Source organism: Lactuca sativa, chromosome 5, assembly GCF_002870075.4.
Source record: "Lactuca sativa cultivar Salinas chromosome 5, Lsat_Salinas_v11, whole genome shotgun sequence".
Taxonomy (NCBI): Eukaryota; Viridiplantae; Streptophyta; class Magnoliopsida; order Asterales; family Asteraceae; genus Lactuca; species Lactuca sativa.
In genome coordinates this window covers 65,532,262-65,538,114 of record NC_056627.2, presented here as the reverse complement: position 1 = coordinate 65,538,114, position 5,853 = coordinate 65,532,262, and the positions used below count along the sequence as shown (strand labels likewise).

The window sequence follows — 5,853 nt, the reverse complement described above, 5'->3', positions numbered from 1 at the left end:
GTGAAGGCCGAGGCCCCGAGGGCTCGTGGGAGAGCCTTTCAGCTGACTGCGGAAGAGGTCCGCGCTGCGCCCGATGTTGTGGCGGGTATGTTTTCTTTCATGTATTTATTTTGATGTTGAGATATTATGCTTATATTATGTTATGCGTAGGTACTTTCCTGGTGAACTCTGTACCTGCTTTAGTGTTATTTGACTCGGGTGCGAGTCGGTCTTTTGTATCTTGGGCCTTTAGTCAGCATATCAGTGTTAGTCGTGAGGCATTGAGTCGGCCTCTGAGAGTTTCTATAGCTGACGAGAGGGTGATTTGTGCCACGAAGGTTCTCTGTGGATGTGTGTTAGAGATTTTCGGGGTTGAGTTTCCGATTGATCTGGTTCCTTTTGCGATGGGTGATGTCTGTGTCATTGTGGGCATGGACTGGTTGAGCAGATTCGGCGCAGTTATGGACTGCGAGCGTCAGCTGGTGACCATACGAGACCCTAGTGGGGGAGTTCTTTCGGTGTACGGCGAGGGTACACGTTCGGGATCAGCTTTTTGTTCGGCCGCTAGGGCGAGGCAGTGTCTACAACAGGGCTGTAAGGGTTTTGTGGCGTATGTGATGGATACGCGAGTGGCTTCCGAGAGACCGAGTTCAGTTGAGGAGGTTCCGGTGGTGCGTGAGTTTCCAGATGTTTTTCCCGAGGAGTTGCCGGGTGTGCCTCCTGTGAGGCAAGTGGAGTTCAGTATCGACTTGGTTCAGGGGGCCGCGCCTATCGCAAAGGTGCCTTATCGTCTTGCACCTCCAGAGATGCAAGAGTTATCCTCGCAACTTCAGGAGCTGCTTGGGAAGGGGTTTATTCGGCCGAGCAGCTCACCGTGGGGAGCGCCTATCCTGTTCGTCAAGAAGAAGGATGGTTCACACCGGATGTGCATTGATTACTGGGAGTTGAACAAGTTGACGGTCAAGAACCGTTACCCATTATCGAGGATCGACGATTTGTTTGATCAGTTGCAGGGAGCATCTTGGTTCTTCAAGATCGATTTGAGGTCTGGATACCATCAAGTGAGAGTGCAGGATGAGGACGTCCAGAAGACAACGTTCAGGACGCATTATGGGCATTATGAGTTTGTGGTGATGCCTTTTGGGCTCACCAATGCCCCGGCTGTGTTCATGGATCTCATGAACCGTGTATGTAGGCCGATGTTGGATCGGTCAGTGATTGTATTTATCAACGACATTCTAATATATTCGAGATCTAGAGAGCAGCACGAGGAGCATTTGAGGGAGGTCCTTGAGGTCCTGAGATCGGAGAAACTTTATGCAAAGTTCTCCAAGTGTGATTTCTGGTTGCCGGAGGTCTAGTTCTTAGGACATCTTGTTAACCAGGAAGGGATACTGGTCGATCCGGCCAAGGTTGAGGCGGTAATGAGTTGGGAGGTGCCGAAGTCACCCTCTGAGATCAGGAGTTTCCTTGGGTTGGCAGGGTATTATCGGAGATTTATCAAGGATTTCTCCAAGATCACAGTGCCACTCACCAGATTGACCCGGAAGGGTGTTGCTTTTTCATGGGGTCCCGAGCAGCAGGCCTCCTTTGAGACACTTCGCCAAAGGTTGTGCGAAGCCCCGGTATTAGCTCTCCCGGAAGGGATGGAGGATTTTGTGGTATATTGTGATGCATCGATTTTGGGGCTGGGTGCGGTGCTGATGCAGAGGGGGCATGTGATAGCATATGCATCGAGGCAGCTGAAGCCTCATGAGATGAGATATCCCACCCATGATCTAGAGTTGGGGGCAGTAGTGTTCGCCCTCAAGATTTGGCGTCACTACTTGTATGGGGTTCGGTGTACGATATACACGGGACCACAAGAGTTTGAGGTACTTGATGGATCAGCCCAACCTAAATATGCGGCAGAGGAGGTGGTTGGATGTGGTCAAGGATTATGATTGTGAGATCCTGTACCACCCAGGCAAGGCTAATGTGGTAGCCGATGCGTTGAGCCGCAGGGCGGAGAGCACTCCACTGCGGGATGTATGTTTGAGATTGACCGTGATGACTCCGGTATTGGATGCCGTTCGTGAGGCACAGACCGAGACTGTGCGACCAGAGATGCAGAAGAAGGAACAGGTCGTTGGTTTGGTATCAGGATTCGTTACGGATAGTAGAGGGCTGATGACTTTTCAGGGTAGAATTTGGGTACCGTTTGTGGGCGGTACGCGTACTATTTTGATGGAGGAAGCGCATCGATCGAAGTTCTCGATTCATCCCGGGGCTACGAAGATGTATTTGGATTTGAGAAAGGAGTATTGGTGGCCCTGTATGAAGAGAGACGTCTCATGGTTTGTTGAGAGGTGCTTGACCTGCCGTAGGGTTAAGGCCGAGCACCAGAGGCCGCATGGCAAGTTGCAGCCATTGGAGGTTCCCGAGTGGAAGTGGGAACAGATCACTATGGATTTCATCACCAAATTGCCGAGGACTGCCAGAGGAGTTGACGCAATTTGGGTGATTGTGGACAGGTTGACAAAGAGCGCTCACTTCCTTGCCATCAGTGAGAGTTCTTCAGCGGAGAAATTGGCGGAGGTGTATGTGAGAGAAATGGTATCTCGGCATGGGGTGCCGATCTCGATTGTTTCGGACCGTGATGTGCGTTTCACTTCCAGATTCTGGAAGAAATTTCATGAGGAGTTGGGTACTAAACTGCATTTTAGTACCGCATATCATCCCCAGACAGACGGTCAGAGTGAGCGGACGATTCAGACGCTTGAGAACATGCTCCGCGCATGTGTGTTGGACTTCGGGGGTAGTTGGGATGCGTATTTACCCTTGGCAGAGTTTTCCTACAACAACAACCATCATTCGAGCATTGGTATGCCACCCTTTGAGCTGTTGTATGGCAGGAGGTGTCGGACCCCCATTTGCTGGGGAGAGGTTGGGCAGAGAGTGATGGGCAGTACAAAGATCGTGCTTCAGACGACAGAGCAGATTCAGCAGGTCAGACAGAGGTTGTTGACCGCCCAGAGCCGACAGAAGAGTTATGCAGACAGACGCCGGTCCGAGCTTGAGTTTTAGGTCGGCGATCTCGTTCTCCTGAAGGTCTCTCCTTGGAAAGGAGTGATACGGTTCAGGAAGAGGGGCAAGTTAGGGCCCCGCTATATTGGTCCATTCCGTGTGATTGCAAGGGTAGGCCGGGTAGCCTATCGTTTGGATTTGCCGACAGAGTTGGGGCAGATTCACGACACTTTTCATGTGTCGCAGCTGAGGAAGTGTATAGCCGATGAGTCGGCCGTGGTTCCATTAGAGGATATTCAGGTTGATGCGAGCCTGAATTATGCCGAAAGGCCGGTGGCCATCAGAGATCGGAAGATCAAGGTTCTGAGGAACAAGGAAGTACCTTTGGTGTTGGTTCAGTGGCAACATCGGAAGGGATCAAAGATGACTTGGGAGCCGGAGCGTGAGATGCGTGAGCAGCACCCAGAGCTATTTTCAGAGCGAGACTTCGAGGGCGAAGTCTAGTTCTAGTGGGGGAGAGTTGTAACAGCCCGGATTTCCAGGTATCTTTTATGCTTTCAATTTTCGATGTCTTGAGAGTGGACTCGGCGAGTCGGAGCTCAGACTCGCCGAGTAGGATCGCGATTCTGGACGCGGGTTCGCGCCTGGACTCGGCGAGTCCGCGCTGTTTAATGAAACCCTAATTTCATGGGTTTGGGACCTATTTAAAGGGCCTTATGGCGGTCATTTGTGCTCACCAGTCCTTAGAGTGAAACCGTAGCGAGTGTGGGCGTTTGGAGCAAAGTAGGAAGCCATTATTGATCTTGGAGGTGTCATCTTGCAAGGGAAAGGGAGGATCAGCTAAGGGAAAGCAAGAGGAGCCACTTTCTGAGAGTTTGGAGTCCAGAACATCTCATTTGAGGTACTATCTTCGAGCTATCCTTTGCTATGTTGATGTTTATATTGATTTAGGGTTTATAGGACCCTTTTGTGGCTAGATCTAGTGCCTCCTTGGTCCCTTAAGCGATTTAGACTATAGATCTGGACCCTTGGAGGTCCAGAGTGTCCCTTTGCCCAAGCTTTTTATGTATCAATGGGGGTTTTAGATTGGAATCCTTATGCCTTAGGTCAAAATACCATTTATGAACCATGGGGTGTGTTATGAACACCAAGATAAGGACTTTACGTGATGAATCTGTCTAGTAAAGTCAGATCTATGAATTGTTGGAGCAGATCTGACCTTAGAAACAAGTTTGAGTGGTTGCATGGCATGGACTCGCCGAGTCCGATGAACAGACTCGGCGAGTAGCTTGAAGATTGCCCTTAGAATGATCCTGTCGAATCGTGAGTTGACTCAGTGAGTCACGGCAAGTTAGAAAGGGTTGTCAGGTGGACTGAGTCGAACTGGGACTCGCCGAGTTGTTCTTGAAACTCGGCGAGTTGAGTCGGGGTGGCCCCGCGATTCTTCCAGGTGGAACTCGTCGAGTCAGGGAAGTACTCGACGTGTAAAAAGGGAATCCTAGGGAGTTGGTGAAAACGCCTAGACTCGCCGAGTTGCCCTAGTGCACTCGCCGAGTCCGGTCAAAGTTGACCGTTGACTAGTGTTGACTTGAGAGGGGTAGTCAAATTTAGTGGTAAAAGTGTTAATAAGAGACATATGATGTTATAGAGGGATTGTAGCTCGGAGGATCGAGCACGAGCGATTCCGGGATTTGCTAACTATCGATATTCACGAGGTGAGTCTTCTCACTATACTGTACCCGGAAGGGATTGACTGTGTGACCGGAAGGTCGGATATGGTATGAGTCATATGTGCTATATGTGATAAGTTAATTGTTATATGTGCTATGTATGATATGCTTGATATGGGCCGGAAGGCATTATGTTATGGGCCGGAAGGCGAATATGTTATGGTTCGGAAGGCGTTATAATGTGGACCGTAAGGTTGGCGTGGGTAGGACCGGAAGGTTTACCCAGCAGGGACGGAAGTCCCCTGAGACACATGGACCGGAAGGCTAGGGCCTGGAAAGGCATATGTGCGTAAGTTCTATTTTGGGGAACTCACTAAGCATTTATGCTTACAGTTGTTGTGTATGTGTTTCAGGTACTAGTGAGGACCGTGGGAAGGCACCGGCGTGATCGGTACACACTGATGGAGGACTTATGATCTTGGGATTTATATGATTTGTATTATGACATGATACATTGGATATCTATGCCTTATGTTGGATGAAAATACATTTTTAGAAATGAAAATTTTGTTTTAAAATTTCCGTTGTTACAATTGTGGTATTGACGAGAATGCTTTGCAAATTCTTCAACTAATTCCTTGACTTCACCCAAATTTTTCTTTGTAAGTGTTCCTTGAGAATCAAGGAGTTGCCTTGTCATTACATTGACCCCGTCATAGAATATGGACACTTCTTGTTAAATGTTAAGGTCATGTTGAGGACAATTCCTTAACAACCCCTTGTAGCGCTCCCAAGCCTTGTAAAGTGACTCCCCCGGGTTTTGCTCAAAATTGGCTATTGCCTTCTTGAGTTAAGCTATCTTGGTTGGTGGACAGAATTGGTCTAGAAACTGCTCACACATTTGAGCCCAAGTAGTGATTGTACCAGGTGGTAGTTCTTTTAACCAATCCTTAGCAACTCCCTTAAAAGTAGCAGGAAGCATCCTTTGCAAGATGGTATCTCTATTCACATTCAGGACATTGAAATAATCAGTAATGTCGTTGACTTCATCTAAATGCTTAAACGCATCCTCATGGTCTTTTCCATAGAATGGGATATCCTTCAGTGCAGAAAGGATATGTCCTTTCAGCTCGAATGTGGAAGTGGCAGGTATGGCAGGTTGTACTAAACCTAGACCAACATCATCTCTAATTCTCTT

The 5,853-nt window shown here is 48.8% G+C and overlaps 1 non-coding gene across 1 annotated transcript; it reads left to right on the top strand.

The window, feature by feature from the left end:
* The first annotated feature begins 5,401 nt into the window (after positions 1-5,401).
* LOC111910604 (small nucleolar RNA R71) lies at positions 5,402-5,508 on the top strand. The gene has a single exon (XR_002856584.1). It is a non-coding gene; the product is annotated as a small nucleolar RNA R71 (small nucleolar RNA).
* The last annotated feature ends 345 nt before the right edge of the window (positions 5,509-5,853 follow it).